The 21,492-nt window shown below is 41.5% G+C and overlaps 19 non-coding genes across 19 annotated transcripts; all 19 read right to left on the bottom strand.

Annotated features, from left to right (window-relative positions):
• Positions 1-1,052: 1,052 nt before the first annotated feature.
• On the bottom strand, positions 1,053-1,124 carry trnah-gug (transfer RNA histidin (anticodon GUG)). The gene has a single exon. It is a non-coding gene; the product is annotated as a tRNA-His (tRNA).
• A 621-nt stretch (positions 1,125-1,745) lies between these two features.
• trnah-gug (transfer RNA histidin (anticodon GUG)) lies at positions 1,746-1,817 on the bottom strand. Its single transcript has one exon. It is a non-coding gene; the product is annotated as a tRNA-His (tRNA).
• Positions 1,818-1,927: 110 nt separating this feature from the next.
• trnay-gua (transfer RNA tyrosine (anticodon GUA)) lies at positions 1,928-2,016 on the bottom strand. The gene is given in 2 exon segments: positions 1,928-1,963; positions 1,980-2,016. It is a non-coding gene; the product is annotated as a tRNA-Tyr (tRNA).
• Positions 2,017-2,611: 595 nt separating this feature from the next.
• Positions 2,612-2,700, bottom strand: trnay-gua (transfer RNA tyrosine (anticodon GUA)). The gene is given in 2 exon segments: positions 2,612-2,647; positions 2,664-2,700. It is a non-coding gene; the product is annotated as a tRNA-Tyr (tRNA).
• Positions 2,701-3,121: 421 nt separating this feature from the next.
• trnah-gug (transfer RNA histidin (anticodon GUG)) lies at positions 3,122-3,193 on the bottom strand. The gene has a single exon. It is a non-coding gene; the product is annotated as a tRNA-His (tRNA).
• Positions 3,194-3,303: 110 nt separating this feature from the next.
• Positions 3,304-3,392, bottom strand: trnay-gua (transfer RNA tyrosine (anticodon GUA)). Its single transcript is given in 2 exon segments — positions 3,304-3,339; positions 3,356-3,392. It is a non-coding gene; the product is annotated as a tRNA-Tyr (tRNA).
• A 596-nt stretch (positions 3,393-3,988) lies between these two features.
• Positions 3,989-4,077, bottom strand: trnay-gua (transfer RNA tyrosine (anticodon GUA)). The gene is given in 2 exon segments: positions 3,989-4,024; positions 4,041-4,077. It is a non-coding gene; the product is annotated as a tRNA-Tyr (tRNA).
• A 1,809-nt stretch (positions 4,078-5,886) lies between these two features.
• trnah-gug (transfer RNA histidin (anticodon GUG)) lies at positions 5,887-5,958 on the bottom strand. The gene has a single exon. It is a non-coding gene; the product is annotated as a tRNA-His (tRNA).
• A 1,483-nt stretch (positions 5,959-7,441) lies between these two features.
• Positions 7,442-7,530, bottom strand: trnay-gua (transfer RNA tyrosine (anticodon GUA)). Its single transcript is given in 2 exon segments — positions 7,442-7,477; positions 7,494-7,530. It is a non-coding gene; the product is annotated as a tRNA-Tyr (tRNA).
• A 1,289-nt stretch (positions 7,531-8,819) lies between these two features.
• trnay-gua (transfer RNA tyrosine (anticodon GUA)) lies at positions 8,820-8,908 on the bottom strand. The gene is given in 2 exon segments: positions 8,820-8,855; positions 8,872-8,908. It is a non-coding gene; the product is annotated as a tRNA-Tyr (tRNA).
• A 596-nt stretch (positions 8,909-9,504) lies between these two features.
• trnay-gua (transfer RNA tyrosine (anticodon GUA)) lies at positions 9,505-9,593 on the bottom strand. The gene is given in 2 exon segments: positions 9,505-9,540; positions 9,557-9,593. It is a non-coding gene; the product is annotated as a tRNA-Tyr (tRNA).
• A 602-nt stretch (positions 9,594-10,195) lies between these two features.
• trnay-gua (transfer RNA tyrosine (anticodon GUA)) lies at positions 10,196-10,284 on the bottom strand. Its single transcript is given in 2 exon segments — positions 10,196-10,231; positions 10,248-10,284. It is a non-coding gene; the product is annotated as a tRNA-Tyr (tRNA).
• Positions 10,285-11,574: 1,290 nt separating this feature from the next.
• trnay-gua (transfer RNA tyrosine (anticodon GUA)) lies at positions 11,575-11,663 on the bottom strand. The gene is given in 2 exon segments: positions 11,575-11,610; positions 11,627-11,663. It is a non-coding gene; the product is annotated as a tRNA-Tyr (tRNA).
• A 1,287-nt stretch (positions 11,664-12,950) lies between these two features.
• Positions 12,951-13,039, bottom strand: trnay-gua (transfer RNA tyrosine (anticodon GUA)). Its single transcript is given in 2 exon segments — positions 12,951-12,986; positions 13,003-13,039. It is a non-coding gene; the product is annotated as a tRNA-Tyr (tRNA).
• A 3,363-nt stretch (positions 13,040-16,402) lies between these two features.
• Positions 16,403-16,491, bottom strand: trnay-gua (transfer RNA tyrosine (anticodon GUA)). Its single transcript is given in 2 exon segments — positions 16,403-16,438; positions 16,455-16,491. It is a non-coding gene; the product is annotated as a tRNA-Tyr (tRNA).
• Positions 16,492-17,607: 1,116 nt separating this feature from the next.
• Positions 17,608-17,679, bottom strand: trnah-gug (transfer RNA histidin (anticodon GUG)). The gene has a single exon. It is a non-coding gene; the product is annotated as a tRNA-His (tRNA).
• A 103-nt stretch (positions 17,680-17,782) lies between these two features.
• On the bottom strand, positions 17,783-17,871 carry trnay-gua (transfer RNA tyrosine (anticodon GUA)). The gene is given in 2 exon segments: positions 17,783-17,818; positions 17,835-17,871. It is a non-coding gene; the product is annotated as a tRNA-Tyr (tRNA).
• A 2,560-nt stretch (positions 17,872-20,431) lies between these two features.
• On the bottom strand, positions 20,432-20,503 carry trnah-gug (transfer RNA histidin (anticodon GUG)). The gene has a single exon. It is a non-coding gene; the product is annotated as a tRNA-His (tRNA).
• A 795-nt stretch (positions 20,504-21,298) lies between these two features.
• On the bottom strand, positions 21,299-21,387 carry trnay-gua (transfer RNA tyrosine (anticodon GUA)). Its single transcript is given in 2 exon segments — positions 21,299-21,334; positions 21,351-21,387. It is a non-coding gene; the product is annotated as a tRNA-Tyr (tRNA).
• Positions 21,388-21,492: the final 105 nt, after the last annotated feature.

The following is a 21,492-nucleotide window of genomic DNA, read 5'->3' on the forward strand; positions in this document are numbered from 1 at the left end:
AATTTTTTTCTATTTGATCTTGTTCCAAACATAGATGCCTAAGTATTTTGGGTGAACGTTCAAAGTACATTTCCCCATCTCTACACACAAGAGGATCTCATCTTCTGACTAGAAATATGGCCAACCTTTCTATTGTTGCTGTCAACTCACTGGGCATTGGAGTTGTTTTTTCCCCCAAAAGAAGTTAGACAAATCACCAATTACTTGAGGTTTCAGTTGTTGCTAAACAACTCTATTCCAACAGCTTGTTCCTGTTTTATGACTTCTTTTGAGCTTTTGCATAGCTGTCTTTGTTTTTCTTGTCATCTTAGCAAAGTTTCCTCTGAAAGAAACGACATTTAAGACGGAATGTAAAGGAACATTTACCGTGACCCAGAATCGAACCGGGGTTGCTGCGGCCACAACGCTGAGTACTAACCACTATACGATCACGGCACGTTTCCTCAGCTCCATCTGTGATGATCAGCTGCAACCACACAATTGTAAAGATATCGACTTGAAAAGTGCGAGAGCTCATCAAAAAACTACATCAACATATTCCTTCGAGCCGGATTTGAACCAGCGACCTAAGGATATCTTTTGAACTGCCTCTACAGTCCTCCTCTCTACCAACTGAGCTATCGAAGGGTGGTGCATGCTGGAAGCAATTAGTACTTTGTGCATTGTGTTTTTTAGTGCAACGTTTAATTTTTTTCTATTTGATCTTGTTCCAAACATAGATGCCTAAGTATTTTGGGTGAACGTTCAAAGTACATTTCCCCATCTCTACACACAAGAGGATCTCATCTTCTGACTAGAAATATGGCCAACCTTTCTATTGTTGCTGTCAACTCACTGGGCATTGGAGTTGTTTTTTCCCCCAAAAGAAGTTAGACAAATCACCAATTACTTGAGGTTTCAGTAGTTGCTAAACAACTCTATTCCAACAGCTTGTTCCTGTTTTATGACTTCTTTTGAGCTTTTGCATAGCTGTCTTTGTTTTTTTTTTTTGTCATCTTAGCAAAGTTTCTTCGGAAAGAAACGTTATTTAAGACAGACTGTAAAGGAACATTTGCCGTGACCCGGATTCGAACCGGGGTTGCTGCGGCCACAACGCAGAGTACTAACCACTATACGATCACGGCAGGTTTCCTCAGCTCCATCTGTAAGCTGTGGTGATCAGCTGTGACCACACCATTGTAAAGATGTCGACTTGAAAAGTTCGAGAGCTCATGAAGAAGATTTATCAACATTTTCCTTTGAGCCGGATATGAACCAGCGACCTAAGGATGTCTTTTGAGCTGCCTCTACAGTCCTCCGCTCTACCAACTGAGCTATCGATGGGTGGGCAATGTCAGAAGCACTTAGTACTTTGCGCATTGTGATCTTGAGTGCAACGTTTAATTTTTTCTATTTGATCTTGTTCCAAACATAGATGCCTAAGTATTTTGGGTGAACGTTCAAAGTACATTTCCCCATCTCTACACACAAGAGGATCTCATCTTCTGACTAGAAATATGGCCAACCTTTCTATTGTTGCTGTCAACTCACTGGGCATTGGAGTTATTTTTTCCCCCAAAAGAAGTTAGACAAATCACCAATTACTTGAGGTTTCAGTAGTTGCTAAACAACTCTATTCCAACAGCTTGTTCCTGTTTTATGACTTCTTTTGAGCTTTTGCATAGCTGTCTTTGTTTTTTTTTTGTCATCTTAGCAAAGTTTCTTCGGAAAGAAACGTTATTTAAGACAGACTGTAAAGGAACATTTGCCGTGACCCGGATTCGAACCGGGGTTGCTGCGGCCACAACGCAGAGTACTAACCACTATACGATCACGGCAGGTTTCCTCAGCTCCATCTGTAAGCTGTGGTGATCAGCTGTGACCACACCATTGTAAAGATGTCGACTTGAAAAGTTCGAGATCTCATGAAGAAGCTTTATCAACATTTTCCTTCAGGCCGGATTTGAACCAGCGACCTAAGGATGTCTTTTGAGCTGCCTCTACAGTCCTCCGCTCTACCAACTGAGCTATCGAAGGGCAGGCAATGTCAGAAGCACTTAGTGCTTTGTGCATTGTGATCTTGAGTGCAACGTTTAATTTTTTCTATTTGATCTTGTTCCAAACATAGATGCCTAAGTATTTTGGGTGAACGTTCAAAGTACATTTCCCCATCCCTACACACAAGAGGATCTCATCTTCTGACTAGAAGTATGGCCAACCTTTCTATTGTTGCTGTCAACTCACTGGGCATTGGAGTTGTTTTTTCCCCCAAAAGAAGTTAGACAAATCACCAATTACTTGAGGTTTCAGTAGTTGCTAAACAACTCTATTCCAACAGCTTGTTCCTGTTTTATGACTTCTTTTGAGCTTTTGCATAGCTGTCTTTGTTTTTCTTGTCATCTTAGCAAAGTTTCCTCTGAAAGAAACGACATTTAAGACAGAATGTAAAGGAACATTTACCGTGACCCAGAATCGAACCGGGGTTGCTGCGGCCACAACGCTGAGTACTAACCACTATTCGATCACGGCACGTTTCCTCAGCTCCATCTGTGATGATCAGCTGCAACCACACAATTGTAAAGATATCGACTTGAAAAGTGCGAGAGCTCATCAAAAAATTACATCAACATTTTCCTTCGAGCCGGATTTGAACCAGCGACCTAAGGATGTCTTTTGAGCTGCCTCTACAGTCCTCCGCTCAACCAACTGAGCTATCGAAGGGTGGTCAATACTGGAAGCAATTAGTACTTTGTGCATTGTGTTTTTTAGTGCAACGTTTAATTTTTTTCTATTTGATCTTGTTCCAAACATAGATGCCTAAGTATTTTGGGTGAACGTTCAAAGTACATTTCCCCATCTTTACACACAAGAGGATCTCATCTTCTGACTAGAAATATGGCCAACCTTTCTATTGTTGCTGTCAACTCACTGGGCATTGGAGTTGTTTTTTCCCCCAAAAGAAGTTAGACAAATCACCAATTACTTGAGGTTTCAGTAGTTGCTAAACAACTCTATTCCAACAGCTTGTTCCTGTTTTATGACTTCTTTTGAGCTTTTGCATAGCTGTCTTTGTTTTTCTTGTCATCTTAGCAAAGTTTCCTCTGAAAGAAACGACATTTAAGACGGAATGTAAAGGAACATTTGCCGTGACCCGGATTCGAACCGGGGTTGCTGCGGCCACAACGCAGAGTACTAACCACTATACGATCACGGCACGTTTCCTCAGTTCCATCTGTAAGCTGTGGTGATCAGCTGTGACCACACCATTGTAAAGATGTCAACGTGAAAAGTGCTAGAGCTCATGAAGAAGCTTTATCAACATTTTCCTTCGAGCCAGATTTGAACCAGCGACCTAAGGATGTCCTTTGAGCTGCCTCTACAGTCCTCCGCTCTACCAACTGAGCCATCGAAGGGTGGTCAATTCTGGAAGCAATTAGTACTTTGTGCATTGTGTTTTTTAGTGCAACGTTTAATTTTTTTCTATTTGATCTTGTTCCAAACATAGATGCCTAAGTATTTTGGGTGAACGTTCAAAGTACATTTCCCCATCTCTACACACAAGAGGATCTCATCTTCTGACTAGAAATATGGCCAACCTTTCTATTGTTGCTGTCAACTCACTGGGCATTGGAGTTGTTTTTTCCCCCAAAAGAAGTTAGACAAATGACCAACTACTTGAGGTTTCAGTAGTTGCTAAACAACTCTATTCCAACAGCTAGTTCCTGTTTTATGACTTCTTTTGAGCTTTTGCATAGCTGTCTTTGTTTTTCTTGTCATCTTAGCAAAGTTTCCTCTGAAAGAAACGACATTTAAGACAGACTGTAAAGGAACATTTACCGTGACCCAGAATCGAACCGGGGTTGCTGCGGCCACAACGCTGAGTACTAACCACTACACGATCACGGCACGTTTCCTCAGCTCCATCTGTGATGATCAGCTGCAACCACACAATTGTAAAGATATCGACTTGAAAAGTGCGAGAGCTCATCAAAAAACTACATCAACATTTTCCTTCGAGCCAGATTTGAACCAGCGACCTAAGGATGTCTTTTGAGCTGCCTCTACAGTCCTCCGCTCTACCAACTGAGCTATCGAAGGGTGGTGAATGCTGGAAGCAATTAGTACTTTGTGCATTGTGTTTTTTAGTGCAACATTTAATTTTTTTCTATTTGATCTTGTTCCAAACATAAATGCCTAAGTATTTTGGGTGAACGTTCAAAGTACATTTCCCCATCTCTACACACAAGAGGATCTCATCTTCTGACTAGAAATATGGCCAACCTTTCTATTGTTGCTGTCAACTCACTGGGCATTGGAGTTGTTTTTTCCCCCAAAAGAAGTTAGAGAAATCACCAATTACTTGAGGTTTCAGTAGTTGCTAAACAACTCTATTCCAACAGCTTGTTCCTGTTTTATGACTTCTTTTGAGCTTTTGCATAGCTGTCTTTGTTTTTTTTGTCATCTTAGCAAAGTTTCTTCGGAAAGAAACGTTATTTAAGACAGACTGTAAAGGAACATTTGCCGTGACCTGGACTCGAACCGGGGTTGCTGCGGCCACAACGCAGAGTACTAACCACTATACGATCACGGCAGGTTTCCTCAGCTCCATCTGTAAGCTGTGGTGATCAGCTGTGACCACACCATTGTAAAGATGTCGACTTGAAAAGTTCGAGAGCTAATGAAGAAGCTTTATCTACATTTTCCTTCGAGCCGGATTTGAACCAGCGACCTAAGGATGTCTTTTGAGCTGCCTCTACAGTCCTCCGCTCTACCAACTGAGCTATCAATGGGTGGGCAATGTCAGAAGCACTTAGTACTTTGCGCATTGTGATCTTGAGTGCAACGTTTAATTTTTTCTATTTGATCTTGTTCCAAACATAGATGCCTAAGTATTTTGGGTGAACGTTCAAAGTACATTTCCCCATCTCTACACACAAGAGGATCTCATCTTCTGACTAGAAATATGGCCAACCTTTCTATTGTTGCTGTCAACTCACTGGGCATTGGAGTTATTTTTTCCCCCAAAAGAAGTTAGACAAATCACCAATTACTTGAGGTTTCAGTAGTTGCTAAACAACTCTATTCCAACAGCTTGTTCCTGTTTTATGACTTCTTTTGAGCTTTTGCATAGCTGTCTTTGTTTTTCTTGTCATCTTAGCAAAGTTTCCTCGGAAAGAAACGTAATTTAAGACGGAATGTAAAGGAACATTTGCCGTGACCCGGATTCGAACCGGGGTTGCTGCGGCCACAACGCTGAGTACTAACCACTATACGATCACGGCACATTTCCTCAGCTCCATCTGTAAGCTGTGGTGATCAGCTGTGACCACACCATTGTAAAGATGTCGACTTGAAAAGTGCGAGAGCTCACGAAGAAGTTTTATCTACATTTTCCTTCGAGCCGGATTTGAACCAGCGACCTAAGGATGTCTTTTGAGCTGCCTCTACAGTCCTCCGCTCTACAAACTGAGCTATCGAAGAGTGGTGCACGCTGGAAGCAATTAGTACTTTGTGCATTGTGTTTTTTAGTGCAACGTTTAATTTTTTTCTATTTGATCTTGTTCCAAACATAGATGCCTAAGTATTTTGGGTGAACGTTCAAAGTACATTTCCCCATCTCTACACACAAGAGGATCTCATCTTCTGACTAGAAATATGGCCAACCTTTCTATTGTTGCTGTCAACTCACTGGGCATTGGAGTTGTTTTTTCCCCCAAAAGAAGTTAGACAAATCACCAATTACTTGAGGTTTCAGTAGTTGCTAAACAACTCTATTCCAACAGCTTGTTCCTGTTTTATGACTTCTTTTGAGCTTTTGCATAGCTGTCTTTGTTTTTTTTTTTTTGTCATCTTAGCAAAGTTTCTTCGGAAAGAAACGTTATTTAAGAAAGACTGTAAAGGAACATTTGCCGTGACCCGGATTCGAACCGGGGTTGCTGCGGCCACAACGCAGAGTACTAACCACTATACGATCACGGCAGGTTTCCTCAGTTCCATCTGTAAGCTGTGGTGATCAGCTGTGACCAAACCATTGTAAAGATGTCGACTTGAAAAGTTCGAGAGCTCATGAAGAAGCTTTATCAACATTTTCCTTTGAGCCGGATTTGAACCAGCGACCTAAGGATGTCTTTTGAGCTGCCTCTACAGTCCTCCGCTCTACCAACTGAGCTATCGATGGGTGGGCAATATCAGAAGCACTTAGTACTTTGCGCATTGTGATCTTGAGTGCAACGTTTAATTTTTTCTATTTGATCTTGTTCCAAACATAGATGCCTAAGTATTTTGGGTGAACGTTCAAAGTACATTTCCCCATCTCTACACACAAGAGGATCTCATCTTCTGAATAGAAATATGGCCAACCTTTCTATTGTTGCTGTCAACTCACTGGGCATTGGAGTTATTTTTTCCCCCAAAAGAAGTTAGACAAATCACCAATTACTTGAGGTTTCAGTAGTTGCTAAACAACTCTATTCCAACAGCTTGTTCCTGTTTTATGACTTCTTTTGAGCTTTTGCATAGCTGTCTTTGTTTTTCTTGTCATCTTAGCAAAGTTTCCTCGGAAAGAAACGTAATTTAAGACGGAATGTAAAGGAACATTTGCCGTGACCCGGATTCGAACCGGGGTTGCTGCGGCCACAACGTTGAGTACTAACCACTATACGATCACGGCACGTTTCCTCTGCTCCATCTGTAAGCTGTGGTGATCAGCTGTGACCACACCATTGTAAAGATGTCGACTTGAAAATCATGAAGAAGCTTTATCAACATTTTCCTTCGAGCCGGATTTGAACCAGCGACCTAAGGATGTCTTTTGAGCTGCCTCTACAGTCCTCCACTCTACCAACATAGCTATCGAAGGGTGGTCAATGCTGGAAGCAATTAGTACTTTGTGCATTGTGTTGTTTAGTGCAACATTTAATTTTTTTCTATTTGATCTTGTTCCAAACATAGATGCCTAAGTATTTTGGGTGAACGTTCAAAGTACATTTCCCCATCTCTACACACAAGAGGATCTCATCTTCTGACTAGAAATATGGCCAACCTTTCTATTGTTGCTGTCAACTCACTGGGCATTGGAGTTATTTTTTCCCCCAAAAGAAGTTAGACAAATCACCAATTACTTGAGGTTTCAGTAGTTGCTAAACAACTCTATTCCAACAGCTTGTTCCTGTTTTATGACTTCTTTTGAGCTTTTGCATAGCTGTCTTTGTTTTTCTTGTCATCTTAGCAAAGTTTCCTCGGAAAGAAACGTAATTTAAGACGGAATGTAAAGGAACATTTGCCGTGACCCGGATTCGAACCAGGGTTGCTGCGGCCACAACGCTGAGTACTAACCACTATACGATCACGGCACGTTTCCTCAGCTCCATCTGTAAGCTGTGGTGATCAGCTGTGACCACACCATTGTAAAGATGTCGACTTGAAAAGTGCGAGAGCTCACGAAGAAGTTTTATCTACATTTTCCTTCGAGCCGGATTTGAACCAGCGACCTAAGGATGTCTTTTGAGCTGCCTCTACAGTCCTCCGCTCTACCAACTGAGCTATCGAAGGGTGGTGCATGCTGGAAGCAATTAGTACTTTGTGCAATGTGTTTTTTAGTGCAACGTTTAATTTTTTTCTATTTGATCTTGTTCCAAACATAGATGCCTAAGTATTTTGGGTGAACGTTCAAAGTACATTTCCCCATCTCTACACACAAGAGGATCTCATCTTCTGACTAGAAATATGGCCAACCTTTCTATTGTTGCTGTCAACTCACTGGGCATTGGAGTTGTTTTTTCCCCCAAAAGAAGTTAGACAAATCACCAATTACTTGAGGTTTCAGTAGTTGCTAAACAACTCTATTCCAACAGCTTGTTCCTGTTTTATGACTTCTTTTGAGCTTTTGCATAGCTGTCTTTGTTTTTTTTTTTTTGTCCTCTTAGCAAAGTTTCTTCGGAAAGAAACGTTATTTAAGAAAGACTGTAAAGGAAGATTTGCCGTGACCCGGATGCGAACCGGGGTTGCTGCGGCCACAACGCAGAGTACTAACCACTATACGATCACGGCAGGTTTCCTCAGTTCCATCTGTAAGCTGTGGTGATCAGCTGTGACCACACCATTGTAAAGATGTCCACTTGAAAAGTTCGAGAGCTCATGAAGAAGCTTTATCAACATTTTCCTTTGAGCCGGATTTGAACCAGCGACCTAAGGATGTCTTTTGAGCTGCCTCTACAGTCCTCCGCTCTACCAACTGAGCTATCAATGGGTGGGCAATGTCAGAAGCACTTAGTACTTTGCGCATTGTGATCTTGAGTGCAACGTTTAATTTTTTCTATTTGATCTTGTTCCAAACATAGATGCCTAAGTATTTTGGGTGAACGTTCAAAGTACATTTCCCCATCTCTACACACAAGAGGATCTCATCTTCTGAATATAAATATGGCCAACCTTTCTATTGTTGCTGTCAACTCACTGGGCATTGGAGTTATTTTTTCCCCCAAAAGAAGTTAGACAAATCACCAATTACTTGAAGTTTCAGTAGTTGCTAAACAACTCTATTCCAACAGCTTGTTCCTGTTTTATGACTTCTTTTGAGCTTTTGCATAGCTGTCTTTGTTTTTCTTGTCATCTTAGCAAAGTTTCCTCGGAAAGAAACGTAATTTAAGACGGAATGTAAAGGAACATTTGCCGTGACCCGGATTCGAACCGGGGTTGCTGCGGCCACAACGTTGAATACTAACCACTATACGATCACGGCACGTTTCCTCTGCTCCATCTGTAAGCTGTGGTGATCAGCTGTGACCACACCATTGTAAAGATGTCGACTTGAAAATCATGAAGAAGCTTTATCAACATTTTCCTTCGAGCCGGATTTGAACCAGCGACCTAAGGATGTCTTTTGAGCTGCCTCTACAGTCCTCCGCTCTACCAACTGAGCTATCGAAGGGTGGTGCATGCTGGAAGCAATTAGTACTTTGTGCATTGTGTTTTTTAGTGCAACGTTTAATTTTTTTCTATTTGATCTTGTTCCAAACATAGATGCCTAAGTATTTTGGGTGAACGTTCAAAGTACATTTCCCCATCTCTACACACAAGAGGATCTCATCTTCTGACTAGAAATATGGCCAACCTTTCTATTGTTGCTGTCAACTCACTGGGCATTGGAGTTGTTTTTTCCCCCAACAGAAGTTAGACAAATCACCAATTACTTGAGGTTTCAGTAGTTGCTAAACAACTCTATTCCAACAGCTTGTTCCTGTTTTATGACTTCTTTTGAGCTTTTGCATAGCTGTCTTTGTTTTTCTTGTCATCTTAGCAAAGTTTCCTCTGAAAGAAACGACATTTAAGACAGACTGTAAAGGAACATTTACCGTGACCCAGAATCGAACCGGGGTTGCTGCAGCCACAACGCTGAGTACTAACCACTACATGATCACGGCACGTTTCCTCAGCTCCATCTGTGATGATCAGCTGCAACCACACAATTGTAAAGATATCGACTTGAAAAGTGCGAGAGCTCATCAAAAAACTACATCAACATTTTCCTTCGAGCCGGATTTGAACCAGCGACCTAAGGATGTCTTTTGAGCTGCCTCTACAGTCCTCCGCTCTACCAACTGAGCTATCGAAGGGCAGGCAATGTCAGAAGCACTTAGTGCTTTGTGCATTGTGATCTTGAGTGCAACGTTTAATTTTTTCTATTTGATCTTGTTCCAAACATAGATGCCTAAGTATTTTGGGTGAACGTTCAAAGTACATTTCCCCATCTCTACACACAAGAGGATCTCATCTTCTGACTAGAAATATGGCCAACCTTTCTATTGTTGCTGTCAACTCACTGGGCATTGGAGTTATTTTTTCCCCCAAAAGAAGTTAGACAAATCACCAATTACTTGAGGTTTCAGTAGTTGCTAAACAACTCTATTCCAACAGCTTGTTCCTGTTTTATGACTTCTTTTGAGCTTTTGCATAGCTGTCTTTGTTTTTCTTGTCATCTTAGCAAAGTTTCCTCGGAAAGAAACGTAATTTAAGACGGAATGTAAAGGAACATTTGCCGTGACCCGGATTCGAACCAGGGTTGCTGCGGCCACAACGCTGAGTACTAACCACTATACGATCACGGCACGTTTCCTCAGCTCCATCTGTAAGCTGTGGTGATCAGCTGTGACCACACCATTGTAAAGATGTCAACTTGAAAAGTGCGAGAGCTCACGAAGAAGTTTTATCTACATTTTCCTTCAAGCCGGATTTGAACCAGCGACCTAAGGATGTCTTTTGAGCTGCCTCTACAGTCCTCCGCTCTACCAACTGAGCTATCGAAGGGTGGTGCATGCTGGAAGCAATTAGTACTTTGTGCATTGTGTTTTTTAGTGCAACGTTTAATTTTTTTCTATTTGATCTTGTTCCAAACATAGATGCCTAAGTATTTTGGGTGAACGTTCAAAGTACATTTCCCCATCTCTACACACAAGAGGATCTCATCTTCTGACTAGAAATATGGCCAACCTTTCTATTGTTGCTGTCAACTCACTGGGCATTGGAGTTGTTTTTTCCCCCAAAAGAAGTTAGACAAATCACCAATTACTTGAGGTTTCAGTAGTTGCTAAACAACTCTATTCCAACAGCTTGTTCCTGTTTTATGACTTCTTTTGAGCTTTTGCATAGCTGTCTTTGTTTTTTTTTTTGTCATCTTAGCAAAGTTTCTTCGGAAAGAAACGTTATTTAAGAAAGACTGTAAAGGAACATTTGCCGTGACCCGGATGCGAACCGGGGTTGCTGCGGCCACAACGCAGAGTACTAACCACTATACGATCACGGCAGGTTTCCTCAGTTCCATCTGTAAGCTGTGGTGATCAGCTGTGACCACACCATTGTAAAGATGTCCACTTGAAAAGTTCGAGAGCTCATGAAGAAGCTTTATCAACATTTTCCTTTGAGCCGGATTTGAACCAGCGACCTAAGGATGTCTTTTGAGCTGCCTCTACAGTCCTCCGCTCTACCAACTGAGCTATCAATGGGTGGGCAATGTCAGAAGCACTTAGTACTTTGCGCATTGTGATCTTGAGTGCAACGTTTAATTTTTTCTATTTGATCTTGTTCCAAACATAGATGCCTAAGTATTTTGGGTGAACGTTCAAAGTACATTTCCCCATCTCTACACACAAGAGGATCTCATCTTCTGAATAGAAATATGTCCAACCTTTCTATTGTTGCTGTCAACTCACTGGGCATTGGAGTTGTTTTTTCCCCCAAAAGAAGTTAGACAAATGACCAACTACTTTAGGTTTCAGTAGTTGCTAAACAACTCTATTCCAACAGCTTGTTCCTGTTTTATGACTTCTTTTGAGCTTTTGCATAGCTGTCTTTGTTTTTCTTGTCATCTTAGCAAAGTTTCCTCTGAAAGAAACGACATTTAAGACGGAATGTAAAGGAACATTTACCGTGACCCAGAATCGAACCGGGGTTGCTGCGGCCACAACGCTGAGTACTAACCACTATACGATCACGGCACGTTTCCTCAGCTCCATCTGTGATGATCAGATGCAACCACACAATTGTAAAGATATCGACTTGAAAAGTGCGAGAGCTCATCAAAAAACTACATCAACTTTTTCCTTCGAGCCGGATTTGAACCAGCGACCTAAGGATGTCTTTTGAGCTGCCTCTACAGTCCTCCGCTCTACCAACTGAGCTATCGAAGGGTGGTGCATGCTGGAAGCAATTAGTACTTTGTGCATTGTGTTTTTTAGTGCAACGTTTAATTTTTTTCTATTTGATCTTGTTCCAAACATAGATGCCTAAGTATTTTGGGTGAACGTTCAAAGTACATTTCCCCATCTCTACACACAAGAGGATCTCATCTTCTGACTAGAAATATGGCCAACCTTTCTATTGTTGCTGTCAACTCACTGGGCATTGGAGTTGTTTTTTCCCCCAAAAGAAGTTAGACAAATCACCAATTACTTGAGGTTTCAGTAGTTGCTAAACAACTCTATTCCAACAGCTTGTTCCTGTTTTATGACTTCTTTTGAGCTTTTGCATAGCTGTCTTTGTTTTTTTTTTTGTCATCTTAGCAAAGTTTCTTCGGAAAGAAACGTTATTTAAGAAAGACTGTAAAGGAACATTTGCCGTGACCCGGATGCGAACCGGGGTTGCTGCGGCCACAACGCAGAGTACTAACCACTATACGATCACGGCAGGTTTCCTCAGTTCCATCTGTAAGCTGTGGTGATCAGCTGTGACCACACCATTGTAAAGATGTCCACTTGAAAAGTTCGAGAGCTCATGAAGAAGCTTTATCAACATTTTCCTTTGAGCCGGATTTGAACCAGCGACCTAAGGATGTCTTTTGAGCTGCCTCTACAGTCCTCCGCTCTACCAACTGAGCTATCAATGGGTGGGCAATGTCAGAAGCACTTAGTACTTTGCGCATTGTGATCTTGAGTGCAACGTTTAATTTTTTCTATTTGATCTTGTTCCAAACATAGATGCCTAAGTATTTTGGGTGAACGTTCAAAGTACATTTCCCCATCTCTACACACAAGAGGATCTCATCTTCTGAACAGAAATATGTCCAACCTTTCTATTGTTGCTGTCAACTCACTGGGCATTGGAGTTATTTTTTCCCCCAAAAGAAGTTAGACAAATCACCAATTATTTGAAGTTTCAGTAGTTGCTAAACAACTCTATTCCAACAGCTTGTTCCTGTTTTATGACTTCTTTTGAGCTTTTGCATAGCTGTCTTTGTTTTTCTTGTCATCTTAGCAAAGTTTCCTCGGAAAGAAACGTAATTTAAGACGGAATGTAAAGGAACATTTGCCGTGACCCGGATTCGAACCGGGGTTGCTGCGGCCACAACGTTGAGTACTAACCACTATACGATCACGGCACGTTTCCTCTGCTCCATCTGTAAGCTGTGGTGATCAGCTGTGACCACACCATTGTAAAGATGTCGACTTGAAAATCATGAAGAAGCTTTATCAACATTTTCCTTCGAGCCGGATTTGAACCAGCGACCTAAGGATGTCTTTTGAGCTGCCTCTACAGTCCTCCGCTCTACCAACTGAGCTATCGAAGGGTGGTGCATGCTGGAAGCAATTAGTACTTTGTGCATTGTGTTTTTTAGTGCAACGTTTAATTTTTTTCTATTTGATCTTGTTCCAAACATAGATGCCTAAGTATTTTGGGTGAACGTTCAAAGTACATTTCCCCATCTCTACACACAAGAGGATCTCATCTTCTGACTAGAAATATGGCCAACCTTTCTATTGTTGCTGTCAACTCACTGGGCATTGGAGTTGTTTTTTCCCCCAACAGAAGTTAGACAAATCACCAATTACTTGAGGTTTCAGTAGTTGCTAAACAACTCTATTCCAACAGCTTGTTCCTGTTTTATGACTTCTTTTGAGCTTTTGCATAGCTGTCTTTGTTTTTCTTGTCATCTTAGCAAAGTTTCCTCTGAAAGAAACGACATTTAAGACAGACTGTAAAGGAACATTTACCGTGACCCAGAATCGAACCGGGGTTGCTGCAGCCACAACGCTGAGTACTAACCACTACATGATCACGGCACGTTTCCTCAGCTCCATCTGTGATGATCAGCTGCAACCACACAATTGTAAAGATATCGACTTGAAAAGTGCGAGAGCTCATCAAAAAACTACATCAACATTTTCCTTCGAGGCGGATTTGAACCAGCGACCTAAGGATGTCTTTTGAGCTGCCTCTACAGTCCTCCGCTCTACCAACTGAGCTATCGAAGGGTGGTCAATGCTGGAAGCAATTAGTACTTTGTGCATTGTGTTGTTTAGTGCAACATTTAATTTTTTTCTATTTGATCTTGTTCCAAACATAGATGCCTAAGTATTTTGGGTGAACGTTCAAAGTACATTTCCCCATCTCTACACACAAGAGGATCTCATCTTCTGACTAGAAATATGGCCAACCTTTCTATTGTTGCTGTCAACTCACTGGGCATTGGAGTTGTTTTTTCCCCCAAAATAAGTTAGACAAATCACCAATTACTTGAGGTTTCAGTAGTTGCTAAACAACTCTATTCCAACAGCTTGTTCCTGTTTTATGACTTCTTTTGAGCTTTTGCATAGCTGTCTTTGTTTTTTTTGTCATCTTAGCAAAGTTTCTTCGGAAAGAAACGTTATTTAAGACAGACTGTAAAGGAACATTTGCCGTGACCCGGATTCGAACCGGGATTGCTGCGGCCACAACGCTGAGTACTAACCACTATACGATCACGGCAGGTTTCCTCAGCTCCATCTGTAAGCTGTGGTGATCAGCTGTGACCACACCATTGTAAAGATGTCGACTTGAAAAGTTCGAGAGCTAATGAAGAAGTTTTATCTACATTTTCCTTCGAGCCAGATTTGAACCAGCGACCTAAGGATGTCTTTTGAGCTGCCTCTACAGTCCTGCGCTCTACCAACTGAGCTATCAATGGGTGGGCAATGTCAGAAGCACTTAGTACTTTTCGCATTGTGATCTTGAGTGCAACGTTTAATTTTTTCTATTTGATCTTGTTCCAAACATAGATGCCTAAGTATTTTGGGTGAACGTTCAAAGTACATTTCCCCATCTCTACACACAAGAGGATCTCATCTTCTGACTAGAAATATGGCCAACCTTTCTATTGTTGCTGTCAACTCACTGGGCATTGGAGTTATTTTTTCCCCCAAAAGAAGTTAGACAAATCACCAATTACTTGAGGTTTCAGTAGTTGCTAAACAACTCTATTCCAACAGCTTGTTCCTGTTTTATGACTTCTTTTGAGCTTTTGCATAGCTTTCTTTGTTTTTTTTTTTTTTGTCATCTTAGCAAAGTTTCTTTGGAAAGAAACGTTATTTAAGAAAGACTGTAAAGGAACATTTGCCGTGACCCGGATTCGAACCGGGGTTGCTGCAGCCACAACGCAGAGTACTAACCACTATATGATCACCGCAGGTTTCCTCAGTTCCATCTGTAAGCTGTGGTGATCAGCTGTGACCACACCACTGTAAAGATGTCAACTTGAAAAGTTCGAGATCTCATGAAGAAGCTTTATCAACATTTTCCTTCAGGCCGGAATTTGAACCAGCGACCTAAGGATGTCTTTTGAGCTGCCTCTACAGTCCCCCGCTCTACCAACTGAGCTATCGAAGGGCAGGCAATGTCAGAAGCACTTAGTACTTTGTGCATTGTGATCTTGAGTGCAACGTTTAATTTTTTCTATTTGATCTTGTTCCAAACATAGATGCCTAAGTATTTTGGGTGAACGTTCAAAGTACATTTCCCCATCTCTACACACAAGAGGATCTCATCTTCTGACTAGAAATATGGCCAACCTTTCTATTGTTGCTGTCAACTCACTGGGCATTGGAGTTGTTTTTTCCCCCAAAAGAAGTTAGACAAATCACCAATTACTTGAGGTTTCAGTAGTTGCTAAACAACTCTATTCCAACAGCTTGTTCCTGTTTTATGACTTCTTTTGAGCTTTTGCATAGCTGTCTTTGTTTTTTTTTTTTTGTCATCTTAGCAAAGTTTCTTCGGAAAGAAACGTTATTTAAGAAAGACTGTAAAGGAACATTTGCCGTGACCCGGATGCGAACCGGGGTTGCTGCGGCCACAACGCAGAGTACTTACCACTATACGATCACGGCAGGTTTCCTCAGCTCCATCTGTAAGCTGTGGTGATCAGCTGTGACCACACCATTGTAAAGATGTCCACTTGAAAAGTTCGAGAGCTCATGAAGAAGCTTTATCAACATTTTCCTTTGAGCCGGATTTGAACCAGCGACCTTAGGATGTATTTTGAGCTGCCTCTACAGTCCTCCGCTCTACCAACTGAGCTATCGATGGGTGGGCAATGCCAGAAGCACTTAGTACTTTGCGCATTGTGATCTTGAGTGCAACGTTTAATTTTTTCTATTTGATCTTGTTCCAAACATAGATCCCTAAGTATTTTGGGTGAACGTTCAAAGTACATTTCCCCATCTCTACACACAAGAGGATCTCATCTTCTGAATAGAAATATGGCCAACCTTTCTATTGTTGCTGTCAACTCACTGGGCATTGGAGTTATTTTTTCCCCCAAAAGAAGTTAGACAAATCACCAATTACTTGAAGTTTCAGTAGTTGCTAAACAACTCTATTCCAACAGCTTGTTCCTGTTTTATGACTTCTTTTGAGCTTTTGCATAGCTGTCTTTGTTTTTCTTGTCATCTTAGCAAAGTTTCCTCAGAAAGAAACGTAATTTAAGACGGAATGTAAAGGAACATTTGCCGTGACCCGGATTCGAACCGGGGTTGCTGCGGCCACAACGTTGAGTACTAACCACTATACGATCACAGCACATTTCCTCTGCTCCATCTGTAAGCTGTGGTGATCAGCTGTGACCACACCATTGTAAAGATGTCGATTTGAAAATCATGAAGAAGCTTTATCAACATTTTCCTTCGAGCCGGATTTGAACCAGCGACCTAAGGATGTCTTTTGAGCTGCCTCTACAGTCCTCCGCTCTACCAACTGAGCTATCGAAGGGTGGTGCATGCTGGAAGCAATTAGTACTTTGTGCATTGTGTTTTTTAGTGCAACGTTTAATTTTTTTCTATTTGATCTTGTTCCAAACATAGATGCCTAAGTATTTTGGGTGAACGTTCAAAGTACATTTCCCCATCTCTACACACAAGAGGATCTCATCTTCTGACTAGAAATATGGCCAACCTTTCTATTGTTGCTGTCAACTCACTGGGCACTGGAGTTGTTTTTTCCCCCAAAAGAAGTTAGACAAATCACCAATTACTTGAGGTTTCAGTAGTTGCTAAACAACTCTATTCCAACAGCTTGTTCCTGTTTTATGACTTCTTTTGAGCTTTTGCATAGCTGTCTTTGTTTTTTTTTTTGTCATCTTAGCAAAGTTTCTTCGGAAAGAAACGTTATTTAAGACAGACTGTGAAGGAACATTTGCCGTGACCCGGATTCGAACCGGGGTTGCTGCGGCCACAACGCAGAGTACAAACCACTATATGATCACGGCAGGTTTCCTCAGCTCCATCTGTAAGCTGTGGTGATCAGCTGTGACCACACCACTGTAAAGATGTCGACTTGAAAAGTTCGAGATTTCATGAAGAAGCTTTATTAACATTTTCCTTCAGGCCGGAATTTGAACCAGCGACCTAAGGATGTCTTTTGAGCTGCCTCTACAGTCCTCCGCTCTACCAACTGAGCTATCGAAGGGCAGGCAATGTCAGAAGCACTTAGTACTTTGTGCATTGTGATCTTGAGTGCAACGTTTAATTTTTTCTATTTGATCTTGTTCCAAACATAGATGCCTAAGTATTTTGGGTGAACGTTCAAAGTACATTTCCCCATCCCTACACACAAGAGGATCTCATCTTCTGACTAGAAATATGGCCAACCTTTCTATTGTTGCTGTCAACTCACTGGGCATTGGAGTTGTTTTTTCCCCCAAAAGAAGTTAGACAAATCACCAATTACTTGAGGTTTCAGTAGTTGCTAAACAACTCTATTCCAACAGCTTGTTCCTGTTTTACGACTTCTTTTGAGCTTTTGCATAGCTGTCTTTGTTTTTCTTGTCATCTTAGCAAAGTTTCCTCTGAAAGTAACGACATTTAAGACGGAATGTAAAGGAACATTTGCCGTGACCCGGATTCAAACCGGGGTTGCTGCGGCCACAACGCAGAGTACTAACCACTATACGATCACGGCACGTTTCCTCAGCTCCATCTGTGATGATCAGCTGCAGCCACACAATTGTAAAGATATTGACTTGAAAAGTGCGAGAGCTCATCAAAAAAATACATCAACATTTTCCTTCGAGCCGGATTTGAACCAGCGACCTAAGGATGTCTTTTGAGCTGCCTCTACAGTCCTCCGCTCTACCAACTGAGCTATCGAAGGGTGGTCAATACTGGAAGCAATTAGTACTTTGTGCAATGTGTTTTTTAGTGCAACATTTAATTTTTTTCTATTTGATCTTGTTCCAAACATAGATGCCTAAGTATTTTGGGTGAACGTTCAAAGTACATTTCCCCATCTCTACACACAAGAGGATCTCATCTTCTGACTAGAAATATGGCCAACCTTTCTATTGTTGCTGTCAACTCACTGGGCATTGGAGTTGTTTTTTCCCCCAAAAGAAGTTAGACAAATGACCAACTACTTGAGGTTTCAGTAGTTGCTAAACAACTCTATTCCAATAGCTTGTTCCTGTTTTATGACTTCTTTTGAGCTTTTGCATAGCTGTCTTTGTTTTTCTTGTCATCTTAGCAAAGTTTCCTCTGAAAGAAACAACATTTAAGACGGAATGTAAAGGAACATTTGTTGCAAGTCCGAGCAATCGGTCAAGGCTTAGAAACAGTGGTCAGAGACAAGGGTCACACAAGGGTCAAGAGGACAATAGTTCAGGACTTGCTGGTGAGGACAGAACTAGGCAAAGGGTCAAAAGACAGGCTGGCTTCTGTGGATCCACCCATGGACACACCCATGATCCCGCCCCTAACTCCACCTCTGGCGGGAAAAGAAGGACTGGAATGGAGTGAGGAAAGTCCAACTGGACCCAGAAGCTCTCTGGAATGCTGGAGGAAGATCTACAATTTGCTACCAACATGAAGATTTATGACCTGTGCTCCCATTCCAGGAGTGCAGCATGTAACTTTTGTGCCCTCATGTGAATACTGCATGAAGTGAAAATGATACCAAATGTCTTATGTAGAGCTAAAAAAGTGTATTTGGTAAATGACCCCTTGACCTAAACTGTCAGGAGAGAATGACTTGTGACTCTTACATTGTTTAGAGCAGTCTCAGGAATGATATAAAAGGATGCAGCTCAGATCGGAGAGAGAGAGCTGGGGCAGGCGACAAGAAGAGACAGAGCAGATTTGGAGGGGTCATCCCCCGTCCAAACCTGGATGGGGGATGACAGGAGGACTCTGGGAAGAAGAGACTTGGGAGAGTTCTTGGGGAGATTCTGAGAAGACAGGAGCTAGTGTAAACTAACTCTTATTTAATCATTTTGAACTAATTCCTCCGTGGGGGATAGCAGTTGTTTTTCACTTTACCCATTTTTGTATTTTGATTTTGTAATAAACCTTTTTTGAAAAAGAAACATAATCCTGATTCTTTCAGGTTTTCTCTAAAGCTTCACGTTTGGGGCCCTGGCCATAAATTGCACAGAGGTAAGCATATCGATGATCAGTCTCTGAATTATCGGGACTTACTTTACAGTTTATAATAGAATAATATAAAGAAACCTTAAGATAAGGGAAGTTTTAACTTCCCCCTCCTTGCGAGTAACGAGTTGTCTTAAGGGCGATAAAAGCAAAATATTCGAGGTTATTTTGGCTCTGATTGCAGGTTGAAAAAGTCTCTAATCAGCTGGAAGGTTGGATTAATAAATAAATTGATAAACTTATGATAGCCTGATCAACTAGCATAAATCATTTTATAGTTACCAACCTCCCACATAAGCTGTTAGAGGCGCAATTAATTCCAGGTAACCCAAACAATTGCTGAGAGGCTTGGCTTGCCTCCAGACTTCTCTCTAGTATCTTAACCAAAAGGTAACGAGTTTAAAAGAAGTGTAGCACTCTGGGGCTGGCTATTCGTGCAAGTCATTTCACCTTTAAAATAAAAGACAAGATTCTAATTAGATGGTCCAATCCAGGATCTAGTACAATTAAACTCGCCGACATCCCCTCGAACCCTGATGGATGCACCGTCTCATAAGTTCTAACGGAACTGGGTTTTAAAGGAACCAGTAAATGGGAAGGGCACGCGACACATTTACCGTGACCCAGAATCGAACCGGGGTTGCTACGGCCACAACACTGAGTACTAACCACTATATGATCACGGCACGTTTCCTCTGCTCCATCTGTGATGATCAGCTGCAACCACACAATTGTAAAGATATCGACTTGAAAAGTGCGAGAGCTCATCAAAAAACTACATCAACATTTTCCTTCGAGCCGGATTTGAACCAGCGACCTAAGGATGTCTTTTGAGCTGCCTCTACAGTCCTCCGCTCTACCAACTGAGCTATCGATGGGTGGATGCAATTAGTACTTTGTGCATTGTGTTTTTTAGTGCAACGTTTAATTTTTTTCTATTTGATCTTGTTCCAAACATAGATGTCTAAGTATTTTGGGTGAACGCTCAAAGTACATTTCCCCATCTCTACACACAAGAGGATCTCATCTTTTGACTAGAAATATGGCCAACCTTTCTATTGTTGCTGTCAACTCACTGGGCATTGGAGTTGTTTTTTCCCCCAAAAGAAGTTAGACAAATCACCAATTACTTGAGGTTTCAGTAGTTGCTAAACAACTCTATTCCAACAGCTTGTTCCTGTTTTATGACTTCTTTTGAGCTTTTGCATAGCTGTCTTTGTTTTTCTTGTCATCTTAGCAAAGTTTCCTCTGAAAGAAACGACATTTAAGACGGAATGTAAAGGAACATTTGCCGTGACCCGGATTCGAACCGGGGTTGCTGCGGCCACAACGCAGAGTACTAACCACTATACGATCACGGCACGTTTCCTCAGCTCCATCTGTAAGCTGTGGAGATCAGCTGTGACCACACCATTGTAAAGATGTCGACTTGAAAAGTGCTAGAGCTCATGAAAAAGCTTTATCAACATTTTCCTTTGAGCCAGATTTGAACCAGCGACCTAAGGATGTCTTTTGAGCTGCCTCTACAGTCCTCCGCTCTACCAACTGAGCTATCGAAGGGTGGTCAATGCTGGAAGCAATTAGTACTTTGTGCATTGTGTTTTTTAGTGCAACGTTTAATTTTTTTCTATTTGATCTTGTTCCAAACATAGATGCCTAAGTATTTTGGGTGAACGTTCAAAGTACATTTCCCCATCTCTACACACAAGAGGATCTCATCTTCTGACTAGAAATATGGCCAACCTTTCTATTGTTGCTGTCAACTCACTGGGCATTGGAGTTGTTTTTTCCCCCAAAAGAAGTTAGACAAATCACCAATTACTTGAGGTTTCAGTAGTTGCTAAACAACTCTATTCCAACAGCTTGTTCCTGTTTTATGACTTCTTTTGAGCTTTTGCATAGCTGTCTTTGTTTTTCTTGTCATCTTAGCAAAGTTTCCTCTGAAAGAAACAACATTTAAGACAGACTGTAAAGGAACATTAACCGTGACCCAGAATCGAACCGGGGTTGCTGCGGCCACAACGCTGAGTAATAACCACTACATGATCACGGCACGTTTCCTCAGCTCCATCTGTGATGATCAGCTGCAACCACACAATTGTAAAGATATCGACTTGAAAAGTGCGAGAGCTCATCAAAAAACTACATCAACATTTTCCTTCGAGCCGGATTTGAACCAGCGACCTAAGGATGTCTTTTGAGCTGCCTCTACAGTCCTCCGCTCTACCAACTGAGCTATCGAAGGGTGGTCAATGCTGGAAGCAATTAGTACTTTGTGCATTGTGTTGTTTAGTGCAACATTTAATTTTTTTCTATTTGATCTTGTTCCAAACATAGATGCCTAAGTATT

The sequence above is a fragment of the Nothobranchius furzeri genome, chromosome 10 (assembly GCF_043380555.1).
Source record: "Nothobranchius furzeri strain GRZ-AD chromosome 10, NfurGRZ-RIMD1, whole genome shotgun sequence".
Classification (NCBI taxonomy): domain Eukaryota; kingdom Metazoa; phylum Chordata; class Actinopteri; order Cyprinodontiformes; family Nothobranchiidae; genus Nothobranchius; species Nothobranchius furzeri.